Here is a 15,015-nt window from a genome sequence, read left to right on the forward strand (position 1 = left end):
ATAACCCCATCATGGTATACCATTTTCAAATGTTGACAACACAGGGTATTCCAAATGGGGTATTTTCAGTCTTTTGTAGTAGCCACTTAGTCACAAACACTGGCACAAAAAAAGTAAAAATAAATTAAATTGTGTGTCACAAACGCTGGCCAAAGTTAGCTTTTATTTGTTTTTTGCATTTTTTTACACAAAAACTGCACTTTCACTGGTTAATTTCATTGTTGTGATAAGTTTTACTGTTGTAAGCACTCATATTTGTGTTCAGCAAAGTCCCCCGACCTTATGGTGGTTTGAAAAGGTACAGGGTCAATATAGGGCTTTCACATTTCAGTTTGTCCGATTGGTTTGCTGGGTCTGTGTTGCCTTTTGAGACCATATGGTAGCCCAGGAAAGTGAAATAACCCCATCATGGCATACCATTTTCAAATGTAGACAACATAAGGTACTCCAAATGGGGTATTTCCAGTCTTTTGTAGTAGCCACTTAGTCACAAACGCTGGCCAAAGTTAGCGTTTTTATTTGTTTTTTTATGAATGTTTATTTTTATAATTTATATTTTTTATATATATATATATATATATATATATATATATATATATATATATAGTGTGTGTGTGTGTGTGTGTATATGTGTGTGTGTTTATATATGCATACGCGCGCACACACACAAATAATCGTACCTTTAACCTCATCTATTCAAGACCTGTCTGCCTCTCAAACATCACCTTATGGATGACTTTTTTACTCAAGCAGGAGACCTCGCAGAAATAGCTGAGGTTTTCCAATACACTGAGCAGGATGCAGAAAGGATAAGATGGGAAACGACAAGTACTGATTTACCTAACACTACGACATTGAAAGAAATTTATCATGAACTATTGAGATTGAGAAAAAGGGAAACTGATTTGGATTTATGTGGTTTATTCCTCTCAGACTATCATAAACGATTACCGGTACCAAGAGGCTTCAGAATCAAGAACATACCTACAATTGGACGCTTAAAGCCCAAAGTATGCAAAAGGTGGATAGCTGTTCTTAATAAGTGCTCATTAGATCTCATGCTCATCATTATAGAGGATGTGAAAGAAGACTTGATTGCAGTAAGGAAAAGAATAACAGAATTGGAAAATAAAGAAGCACTGCTGCTCAGTGTCGTCTCAAGGATTAATTTTTAGGGGGGCACATGGTGAGCCAGGGACAAAAGTAGGGGGACACATTTAACCACGCCCTCGCCACAGTTTTTTTTAAATAATCCCTGGTGGAGGATTCATTATTTTACACCTGCGATTATTAAAAAAAAAAAACACATTTCCCTTGATACAGTGCCATAGTTGGCACTGTATCCATATACACAGTCCATATATATATACACAGACTGCTGAGCCCATACACACACAGACTGCTGAGTCCATACACACACACAGACACACAGACTGAGTCAATACACACACAAAAGCCTCCTCACTAGCAGACACACAGACTGCTGAGTCCATACACAGACTGCTGAGACTATACACACACACAGACTGCTGAGTCCATACACACACACACACACACACACACACACACTGCTAAATCCATACACACACAGATACATATACTGCTGAGTCCATACACACACACACAGACACATACTGCTGAGTCCACACACACACACACAGACTGCTCAGTCCACACACACACACACACACACACACACACAAACTGCTGAGTCCATACACACAGACTGCTGAGTCCATATACACACACAGAATGCTGATTCCATACAAACACACACACACTGCTGAGTCCACATACACAGACTGCTGAGTCCATACACACACACACAGGCACATATACTGCTAAGTCGATATACAGACACACAGACTGCTGAGTCCATACATACACACACACACACACACATAGACACACAGACTGCTGAGTCCATACACACACACACAGACACATATACTGCTGAGTCCATACACAGACACATAGACTGCTGAGTCCATAAATACACACAGACTGCTGAGTCTATACACAGACTGCTGAGTCCATACACAGACTGCTGAGTCCATACACACACACAGACTGCTAAATCCATACACACAGACACATATACTGCTGAGTCCATACACACACACAGACATAGACATATACTGCTGAGTGCACACACACACACACACACACACACAGACTGCTGAGTTCACACACACACAGACTGCTGAGTCCATACACACACAGACTGCTGAGTCCATACACACAGACACATATACTGCTGAGTCATACACACACAGAGACTGCTGAGTCCATACACACACAGAGACTGAGTCCATACACAGACACACAGACTGCTGAGTCCATACAGACACACACACTGCTGAGTCCTTACACACACAGACTGCTGAATCCACACACACAGACTGCTGAGTCCATACACACACACAGACACATATATTGCTGAGTCCTAACACACACAGACACATATACTGCTGAGGCCATACAGACACACACACTGCTGAGTCCTTACACACACAGACTGCTGAATCCACACACACAGACTGCTGAGTCCATACACACACACACAGACTCCTGAGTCCATGCACACACACATACTCCTGAGTCCATACACAGACTGCTGAGTCCATACACACACAGAGACTACTGAGTCCATACACACACACAGACACATATACTGCTGAGTACATACACACACAGACACACAGACTGCTACTACAAATTGGTCCAGTTGTTCAAAAGATAGATCGTAGTCCTTTGTGACCAAATGAAGCATGGCTTTTCTGCCCAAAACCAGTTCCACAGAGTCTTCTATCCTGGAGATAATTGGGAAGTAATCCAATTATCTCCAAGGACAGAGGCAAAACTCCATTGGACACATGGCAGCAAAGGACAATAAAATACATAAAAATATATAACTGTGAAGCCATTGCATAAAACAGGTACATTCAACATATCCCCAGATAGCTCAGATCTGAGCGCACATTATTTCTGAATGGCGCTCAGATCACACACATACAGTTCAATTGCCATGGAGCCAAAGTCTTTCCCATAGTCTTTCGTTATACGAATGGGCTCCATGGCATAGCTATCTGGGGTATCACCGCTCAAACAGGGCAAACACCGAATGACCCAGCTTTCGTGTCTTTGCGGGGGAAAATCAAGTGTTTCAATATGGGGCCATAGTCTAAAGGCGGGCAACCAGGCTCCTCCAATGCACAGTGGAGAAATTGGCCTTGTCACACCACACACACACACACAGACTGCTGAGTCCACACACACACATACACACAGATTGCTGAGTCCACACACACACACACACACACACACAGACTGATGAGTCCATACACACACACACACACACAGACTGCTGAGTCCATACACACACACAGACACACAGACTGCTGAGTCCAACCCCCCCCACACACACACATGCATACACACTGCTGAGTCCTTACACACACAGACTACTGAGTCCATATACACACACACACACACACTGCTGAGTACAGACACACACAAAGACTGATGAGTCCATGCACACACACACACACACACACAGACTGCTGAGTCCATACACACACAGACTGCTGAGTCCATACACAGACACACAGACTGCTGAGTCCATACCCCCCCACACACACACATGCATACACACTGCTGAGTCCTTACACACACAGACTACTGAGTCCATATACACACACACACACTGCTGAGTACAGACACACACACAGACTGCTGAGTCCACACACACACACACACACACACACACAGGCAAAACTCCATTGAACACACGGCAGCAAAGGACAATAAAATACATAAAAATATGTAACTGTGCAGCCATTGCATAAAACAGGTACATATCCCCAGATAGCTCAGATCTGAGCGCACATTATTACTGAATGGCGCTCAGATCACACACATACAGTTCAATTGCCATGGAGCCAAAGTCTTTCCCATAGTCTTTCATTTTACGAATTGGCTCCATGGCATAGCTATATGGGGTATTACCGCTCAAACAGGGCAAACACCGAATGAACCAGCTTTCGTGTCTTTGCAGAGGAAAATCAAGTGTTTCAATATGGGGCCATAGTATAAAGGCAGCAAGCGGGCAACCGCTGAGTCCGTACACACACACACACACACACACACACACACACAGACTGATTAGTCCATACACACACAGACTGATTAGTCCATACACACAAACACACACACACACACACACAGACTGCTGAGTCCATACACACACAGACTGCTGAGTCCATACACACGCAGACACATATACTGCTGAGTCCATACACAGACTGCTGAGTCCATACACACACACAGACACACAGACTGCTGAGTCCATACACACACACACACACACACACACATACACACATGCATACACACTGCTGAGTCCTTACACACACAGACTGCTTAGTCCATACACAAACACACACACACACACACACAGAATGCTGAGTCCATACACACACAGAGACTGCTGAGTCCACACACACACACACACACACACACACACACAGACTGATGAGTCCATAAACACACACATAGACTGCTGAGTCCATACACACACAGACTGCTGAGTCCATACACATACACACTGCTAAATCCACACAAAGACTGCTGAGTCCATAGACACACAGACTGCTGAGTCCATACACACAGACACACACACAGACTTCTTAGTACACACACACAGACTGCTGAGTCCATACTCATATAGAGACTGCTGAGTCCACACACAAACACACACAAACACACACACACACACACACACACACACAGACTGCTGAGGCCATACACACACACACACACACACACAAACTGCTGAGTCCATACACACACATAGACTGCTGAGTCCACACACACACACACACAGACTGCTGAGTCCACACACACACACACTGCTGAGTCCACACACACCGACTGCTGAGTCCATTCACACACAGACACATATACTGCTGAGTCCATACACACACAGACACATATACTGCTGAGTCCATTCACACACACAGGCACATGCATATACTGCTGAGTCCACACACACACACACACACACACACAGACTGCTGAGACCATACACAGACACACAGACTGCTGAGTCCACACACGCACACACCCACACAGACTGCTGAGTCCATACACACACAGACTGCTGAGTCCATACACACATACTGCTGAGTCCATACACAGATTGCTGAGTCCATACACACACACACACAAACTGCTGAGTCCACACACACACATACTGCTGTTTCCATACACACACACACACACACACACACACACACCGACTGCTGAGTCCATACACACACACACACACAGACTGCTAAACCTATACACACACACACACACACAGACTGCTGAGTCCACACACACACACACAGACTGCTGAGTCCATACACACACACACACACACACACACCGACTGCTGAGTCCATACACACACACACAGACTGCTAAACCTATACACACACACACACACACACACGGCTGAGTCCATACACACACAGACTGCTAAATATATACACACAAACACATATACTGCTGAGTCCATACACACACAGACACATATACTGCTGAGTCCACACACACACACACACTGCTGAGTCCATACACACACACACACAGACTGCTGAGTCCACACACACACAGACTGCTGAGTCCATTCACACACACACACACACACACACAGACTGCTGAGTTCATACACACACAGACACATACACTACTAAGTCCATACACACACAGACTGCTGAGTCCATACACAGACACACAGACTGCTGAGTCCATACACAGACACACAGACTGCTGAGTCCATACACACACACACACACTGCTGAGTCCTTGCACACACAGACTGCTGAATCCATACACACACACATACTTCTGAGTCCATACACACCTATACTGCTGAGTCCATACACACACAGACACGCACGCAGACTGCTGAGTCCATACACACACACACACACACACAGACTGCTGTGTCCATGCACACATACACACAGAGATAATGCTGAGTCTATACACGCACAGATGCTGCTGAGTCCATACACAGATACAGACACACAGACTGCTCAGTCCATACACAGACTGCTGAGTCCACAGACACACACACAGACTGCTGAGTCCATACACAGACACACACACAGACTGCTGAGTCCATACAAATACACACTGCTGAATCCACACACACACAGACTGCTGAGTCCATACACACGCAGACTGCTGAGTCCATACACACACACAGACACATACACTACTGAGTCCATACACATACACAAACACATACACTGCTGAGTCCATAGACACAGACACCTATACTGCTGAGTCCACACACACACAGACTGCTGAGTCCATACACACACACAGAGACTGCTGAGTCCACACACACACAGACTGCCGAGTCCACACACACACAAACACACATCATGCTTGGTACACACACACACAGACTGATGAGTCCATACACACAGAGACTGCTGAGTCCATACACACACACACTGCTGAGTGCTTACACACTTAGACTGCTGAATCCACACACACAGACTGCTGAGTCCATACACAGACTGCTGAGTCCATACACACACACACATAGACACATATACTGCTTAGTCCATACACACAGACACATATACTGCTAAGTCCATACACACACAGACACATTTACTCTTGAGTCCACACACACACTGCTGAGTCCATACACACACAGACACACACACACAGACTGAGTCCACACACACACACGCACACACACACACACGAGACTGCTGATCCCATACACACACACAGACTGCTGATCCCATACACACACACAGACTGCTGAGTCCATACACACACACACACGAGACTGCTGTGTCCACACACACACACACACGCACACACACACACTGCTGAGTCCACACACACACACGCGACTGCTGATTACACACACACACGGACTGCTGAGTCCATACACACACACACGGACTGCTGAGTCCATACACACACACACAGACTGCTGAGTCCACACACACACACACAAGACTGCTGAGTCCGCGCACACACACACACACACACACACACAAGACTGCTTAGTCCATACACACACACACACACACACACACACACAGAGACTGCTGAGTCCATACACACACACACACACACAGAGACTGCTGAGTCCATACACACACACATAGCCATGTATAGATCATGGAAATGCACTCAAACCCTCGTCCTCGACTCCTGGGTGCAAACTGGATCAGCCCTAGTACCAAAAGGACCAACTATCAACTTGAATGTAGAAAAAATAATCCAGGCACTCCAAGATGTTCCAAAGAAAATAGGCAATTTAATTGGACCCAAGCACCAAAGAACAATGACTGATGAGTCCATACACACACACACACACACACACACACACAGACACATATACTGCTGAGTCCATACACACACAGACACATACAGGGAGTGCAGAATTATTAGGCAAGTTGTATTTTTGAGGATTAATTTTATTATTGAACAACAACCATGTTCTCAATGAACCCAAAAAACTCATTAATATCAAAGCTGAATATTTTTGGAAGTAGTTTTTAGTTTGTTTTTAGTTATAGCTATTTTAGGGGGATATCTGTGTGTGCAGGTGACTATTACTGTGCTTAATTATTAGGCAACTTAACAAAAAACAAATATATACCCATTTCAGTTATTTATTTTTACCAGTGAAACCAATATAACATCTCAACATTCACAAATATACATTTCTGACATTCAAAAACATAACAAAAACAAATCAGTGACCAATATAGCCACCTTTCTTTGCAAGGACACTCAAAAGCCTGCCATCCATGGATTCTGTCAGTGTTTTGATCTGTTCACCATCAACATTGCGTGCAGCAGCAACCACAGCCTCCCAGACACTGTTCAGAGAGGTGTACTGTTTTCCCTCCTTGTAAATCTCACATTTGATGATGGACCACAGGTTCTCAATGGGGTTCAGATCAGGTGAACAAGGAGGCCATGTCATTAGATTTTCTTCTTTTATACCCTTTCTTGCCAGCCACGCTGTGGAGTACTTGGACGCGTGTGATGGAGCATTGTCCTGCATGAAAATCATGTTTTTCTTGAAGGATGCAGACTTCTTCCTGTACCACTGCTTGAAGAAGGTGTCTTCCAGAAACTGGCAGTAGGACTGGGAGTTGAGCTTGACTCCATCCTCAACCCGAAAAGGCCCCACAAGCTCATCTTTGATGATACCAGCCCAAGCCAGTACTCCACCTCCACCTTGCTGGCGTCTGAGTCGGACCTGATGACCGTTACCAATCCAGCCACGGGCCCATCCATCTGGCCCATCAAGGCTCACTCTCATTTCATCAGTCCATAAAACCTTAGAAAAATCAGTCTTGAGATATTTCTTGGCCCAGTCTTGACGTTTCAGCTTGTGTGTCTTGTTCAGTGGTGGTCGTCTTTCAGCCTTTCTTACCTTGGCCATGTCTCTGAGTATTGCACACCTTGTGCTTTTGGGCACTCCAGTGATGTTGCAGCTCTGAAATATGGCCAAACTGGTGGCAAGTTGCATCTTGGCAGCTGCACGCTTGACTTTTCTCAGTTCATGGGCAGTTATTTTGCGCCTTGGTTTCTCCACACGCTTCTTGCGACCCTGTTGACTATTTTGAATGAAACGCTTGATTGTTCGATGATCACGCTTCATAAGCTTTGCAATTTTAAGAGTGCTGCATCCCTCTGCAAGATATCTCACTATTTTTGACTTTTCTGAGCCTGTCAAGACCCATTTTGCCAAAGGAAAGGAAGTTGCCTAATAATTAATCCTGATATATGGGTGTTGATGTCATTAGACCACACCCCTTCTCATTACAGAGATGCACATCACCTAATATGCTTAATTGGTAGTAGGCTTTCGAGCCTATACAGCTTGGAGTAAGACAACATGCATAAAGAGGATGATGTGGTCAAAATACTCATTTGCCTAATAATTCTGCACTCCCTGTATGCTGCTGAGTCCATACACACACAGACACATATACTGCTGAGTCCATACACTCACACAGACACGCAAACACACACACACTGCTGAGTCCATACACACGCACACACACACACACAGACTGCTGAGTCCACACACACACACACACACACACACAGAGACTGCTGAGTCTATAAAGACACACACACACAGGCTGCTGAGTCTACACACACACACACAGACTGCTGAGTCCACACACACAGACTGCTGAGTCCATACACACATACACAGACTGCTGAGTCCATACACACACATACACACACATACACACACTGCTGAGTCCACACAAACACACACACACACACAGAGTGCTGAGTCCATACACACACAGATCCTGCTGAGTCATACACAGACACACAGACTGCTGAGTCCATACACATACTCACACACAGACTGCTGAGTCCATGAACACACACATAGACTGCTGAGTCCATACACACACAGACTGCTGAGTCCATACACATACACACTGCTGAATCCACACAAAGACTGCTGAGTCCATAGACACACAGACTGCTGAGTCCATACACACAGACACACACACAGACTTCTTAGTACACACACACACAGACTGCTGAGTCCATACTCATATAGAGACTGCTGAGTCCACACACACACACAAACACACACACACACACACAGACTGCTGAGGCCATACACACACACACAAACTGCTGAGTCCATACACACACATAGACTGCTGAGTCCATACACACACACACACACACACACACACACAGACTGCTGAGTCCACACACACACACACACTGCTGAGTCCACACACACCAACTGCTGAGTACATTCACACACAGACACATATACTGCTGAGTCCATACACACACACAGACACATATACTGCTGAGTCCATTCACACACACAGGCACATGCATATACTGCTGAGTCCATACACACACACACACACACACACACAGACTGCTGAGACACACACAGACACACACACAGACTGCTGAGTCCACACATGCACACACACAGAGACTGCTGAGTCCATACACAGACACACAGACTGCTGAGTCCACACACGCACACACCCACACAGACTGCTGAGTCCATACACACACAGACTGCTGAGTCCATATACACACACTGCTGAGTCCATACACAGATTGCTGAGTCCATACACACACACACACAGACTGCTGAGTCCACACACACACGCAGACTGCTGTTTCCATACACACACACACACACACACCGACTGCTGAGTCCATACACACACACACACACAGACTGCTAAACCTATACACACACACACAGACTGCTGAGTCCACACACACACACACACACAGACTGCTGAGTCCATACACACACACACACACACACACACACCGACTGCTAAACCTATACACACACACACACACACACACACGGCTGAGTCCATACACACACACACAGACTGCTAAATATATACACACAGACACATATACTGCTGAGTCCATACACACACAGACACATATACTGCTGAGTCCACACACACACACACACACACTGCTGAGTCCATACACACACACAGACTGCTGAGTCCATACACACAGACTGCTGAGTCCACACACACACGCACACACACACACAGACTGCTGAGTCCATTCACACACACACACACAGACTGCTGAGTTCATACACACACATACACATACACTACTAAGTCCATACACACACACACAGACTTCTGAGTCCATACACAGACACACAGACTGCTGAGTCCATACACAGACACACAGACTGCTGAGTCCATACACACACACACTGCTGAATCCATACACACACACATACTTCTGAGTCCATACACACATATACTGCTGAGTCCATACACACACAGACACGCACGCAGACTGCTGAGTCCATACACACACACACACACACACACAGACTGCTGGGTCCATGCACACATACACACAGAGATAATGCTGAGTCTATACACGCACAGAGGCTGCTGAGTCCATACACAGATACAGACACACAGACTGCTGAGTCCATACACAGACTGCTGAGTCCACACACACACACACACACACACAGACTGCTGAGTCCATACACAGACACACACACAGACTGCTGAGTCCATACAAATACACACTGCTGAATCCACACACACACACAGCCTGCTGAGTCCATACACACGCAGACTGCTGAGTCCATACACACACACAGACACATACACTACTGAGTCCATACACATACACAAACACATACACTGCTGAGTCCATAGACACAGACACCTATACTGCTGAGTCCATACACACACAGACTGCTGAGTCCATACACACACACACAGACTGCTGAGTCCACACACACACAGACTGCTGAGTCCACACACACACAAACACACATCATGCTTGGTACACACACACACAGACTGCTGAGTCCATACACACAGAGACTGCTGAGTCCATACACACACACTGCTGAGTGCTTACACACTTAGACTGCTGAATCCACACACACAGACTGCTGAGTCCACACACACACACACAGACTGCTGAGTCCATACACAGACTGCTGAGTCCACACACACACACACACACAGACTGCTGAGTCCATACACACACACACACACACACACACCGACTGCTAAACCTATACACACACACACACACACACACACACGGCTGAGTCCATACACACACACACAGACTGCTAAATATATACACACAGACACATATACTGCTGAGTCCATACACACACAGACACATATACTGCTGAGTCCACACACACACACACACTGCTGAGTCCATACACACACACAGACTGCTGAGTCCATACACACAGACTGCTGAGTCCACACACACACGCACACACACACACAGACTGCTGAGTCCATTCACACACACACACAGACTGCTGAGTTCATACACACACATACACATACACTACTAAGTCCATACACACACACAGACTTCTGAGTCCATACACAGACACACAGACTGCTGAGTCCATACACAGACACACAGACTGCTGAGTCCATACACACACACACTGCTGAGTCCTTGCACACACAGACTGCTGAATCCATACACACACACATACTTCTGAGTCCATACACACATATACTGCTGAGTCCATACACACACAGACACGCACGCAGACTGCTGAGTCCATACACACACACACACACACAGACTGCTGGGTCCATGCACACATACACACAGAGATAATGCTGAGTCTATACACGCACAGAGGCTGCTGAGTCCATACACAGATACAGACACACAGACTGCTGAGTCCATACACAGACTGCTGAGTCCACACACACACACACACACACACACAGACTGCTGAGTCCATACACAGACACACACACAGACTGCTGAGTCCATACAAATACACACTGCTGAATCCACACACACACACAGCCTGCTGAGTCCATACACACGCAGACTGCTGAGTCCATACACACACAGAGACACATACACTACTGAGTCCATACACATACACAAACACATACACTGCTGAGTCCATAGACACAGACACCTATACTGCTGAGTCCATACACACACAGACTGCTGAGTCCATACACACACACACAGACTGCTGAGTCCACACACACACAGACTGCCGAGTCCACACACACACAAACACACATCATGCTTGGTACACACACACACAGACTGCTGAGTCCATACACACAGAGACTGCTGAGTCCATACACACACACTGCTGAGTGCTTACACACTTAGACTGCTGAATCCACACACACAGACTGCTGAGTCCACACACACACACACAGACTGCTGAGTCCATACACAGACTGCTGAGTCCATACACACACACACACAGACACATATACTGCTTAGTCCATACACACAGACACATATACTGCTAAGTCCATACACACACAGACACATTTACTCTTGAGTCCACACACACACTACTGAGTCCATACACACACAGACACACACACACAGACTGAGTCCACACACACACACACACACACACACGAGACTGCTGATCCCATACACACACACAGACTGCTGATCCCATACACACACACAGACTGCTGAGTCCATACACACACACACACGAGACTGCTGTGTCCACACACACACACACACACACACATGCACACACACACACACTGCTGAGTCCACACACACACACACACACAAGAATGCTGATTACACACGGACTGCTGAGTCCATACACACACACACAGACTGCTGAGTCCACACACACACACACACACACACAAGACTGCTGAGTCCGCGCACACACACACACACACACACAAGACTGCTTAGTCCATACACACACACACACACACACACAGACTGCTGTGTCCACACACACACACACACGCACACACACACACTGCTGAGTCCACACACACACACGAGACTGCTGATTACACACACACACGGACTGCTGAGTCCACACACACACACAGACTGCTGAGTCCATTCACACACACACACAGACTGCTGAGTTCATACACACACAGACACATACACTACTAAGTCCATACACACACAGACTGCTGAGTCCATACACAGACACACAGACTGCTGAGTCCATACACAGACACACAGACTGCTGAGTCCATACACACACACACACACACTGCTGAGTCCTTGCACACACAGACTGCTGAATCCATACACACACACATACTTCTGAGTCCATACACACATATACTGCTGAGTCCATACACACACAGACACGCACGCAGACTGCTGAGTCCATACACACACACACACACAGACTGCTGAGTCCATGCACACATACACACAGAGATAATGCTGAGTCTATACACGCACAGAGGCTGCTGAGTCCATACACAGATATAGACACACAGACTGCTGAGTCCATACACAGACTGCTGAGTCCACAGACACACACACAGACTGCTGAGTCCATACACAGACACACACACAGACTGCTGAGTCCATACAAATGCACACTGCTGAATCCACACACACAGACTGCTGAGTCCATACACATGCAGACTGCTGAGTCCATACACACACACAGACACATACACTACTGAGTCCATACACATACACAAACACATACACTGCTGAGTCCATAGACACAGACACCTATACTGCTGAGTCCATACACACAAAGACTGCTGAGTCCATACACACACACACAGACTGCTGAGTCCACACACACACAGACTGCCGAGTCCACACACACACAAACACACATCATGCTTGGTACACACACACACAGACTGCTGAGTCCATACACACAGAGACTGCTGAGTCCATACACACACACACTGCTGAGTGCTTACACACTTAGACTGCTGAATCCACACACATAGACTGCTGAGTCCACACACACACACACACACAGACTGCTGAGTCCATACACAGACTGCTGAGTCCATACACACACACACACAGACACATATACTGCTTAGTCCATACACACAGACACATATACTGCTAAGTCCATACACACACACACATTTACTCTTGAGTCCACACACACACTGCTGAGTCCATACACACACAGACACACACACACAGACTGAGTCCACACACACACACACACACACACACACACGAGACTGCTGATCCCATACACACACACACAGACTGCTGATCCCATACACACACACACACAGACTGCTGAGTCCATACACACACACACACGAGACTGCTGTGTCCACACACACACACACACACGCACACACACACACTGCTGAGTCCACACACACACACAAGAATGCTGATTACACACACACACAGACTGCTGAGTCCATACACACACAAACAGACTGCTGAGTCCGCGCACACACACACACACACACACACACAAGACTACTTAGTCCATACACACACACACACACACAGACTGCTGAGTCCATACACAGACACACAGACTGCTGAGTCCATACACACACACACACTGCTGAGTCCTTGCACACACACACTGCTGAATCCATACACACACACATACTTCTGAGTCCATACACACATATACTGCTGAGTCCATACACACACAGACACGCACGCAGA

The 15,015-nt window shown here is 46.4% G+C and overlaps 1 protein-coding gene across 1 annotated transcript in view; it reads left to right on the forward strand.

Annotated features, from left to right (window-relative positions):
* The window catches only part of PCNX2 (pecanex 2), a 3,673,975-nt gene that overhangs the window by 303,579 nt on the left and 3,355,381 nt on the right, over positions 1-15,015 (forward strand). The gene's annotated exons all lie outside the window — the stretch shown is intronic.

Source organism: Pelobates fuscus, chromosome 2, assembly GCF_036172605.1.
Source record: "Pelobates fuscus isolate aPelFus1 chromosome 2, aPelFus1.pri, whole genome shotgun sequence".
Classification (NCBI taxonomy): domain Eukaryota; kingdom Metazoa; phylum Chordata; class Amphibia; order Anura; family Pelobatidae; genus Pelobates; species Pelobates fuscus.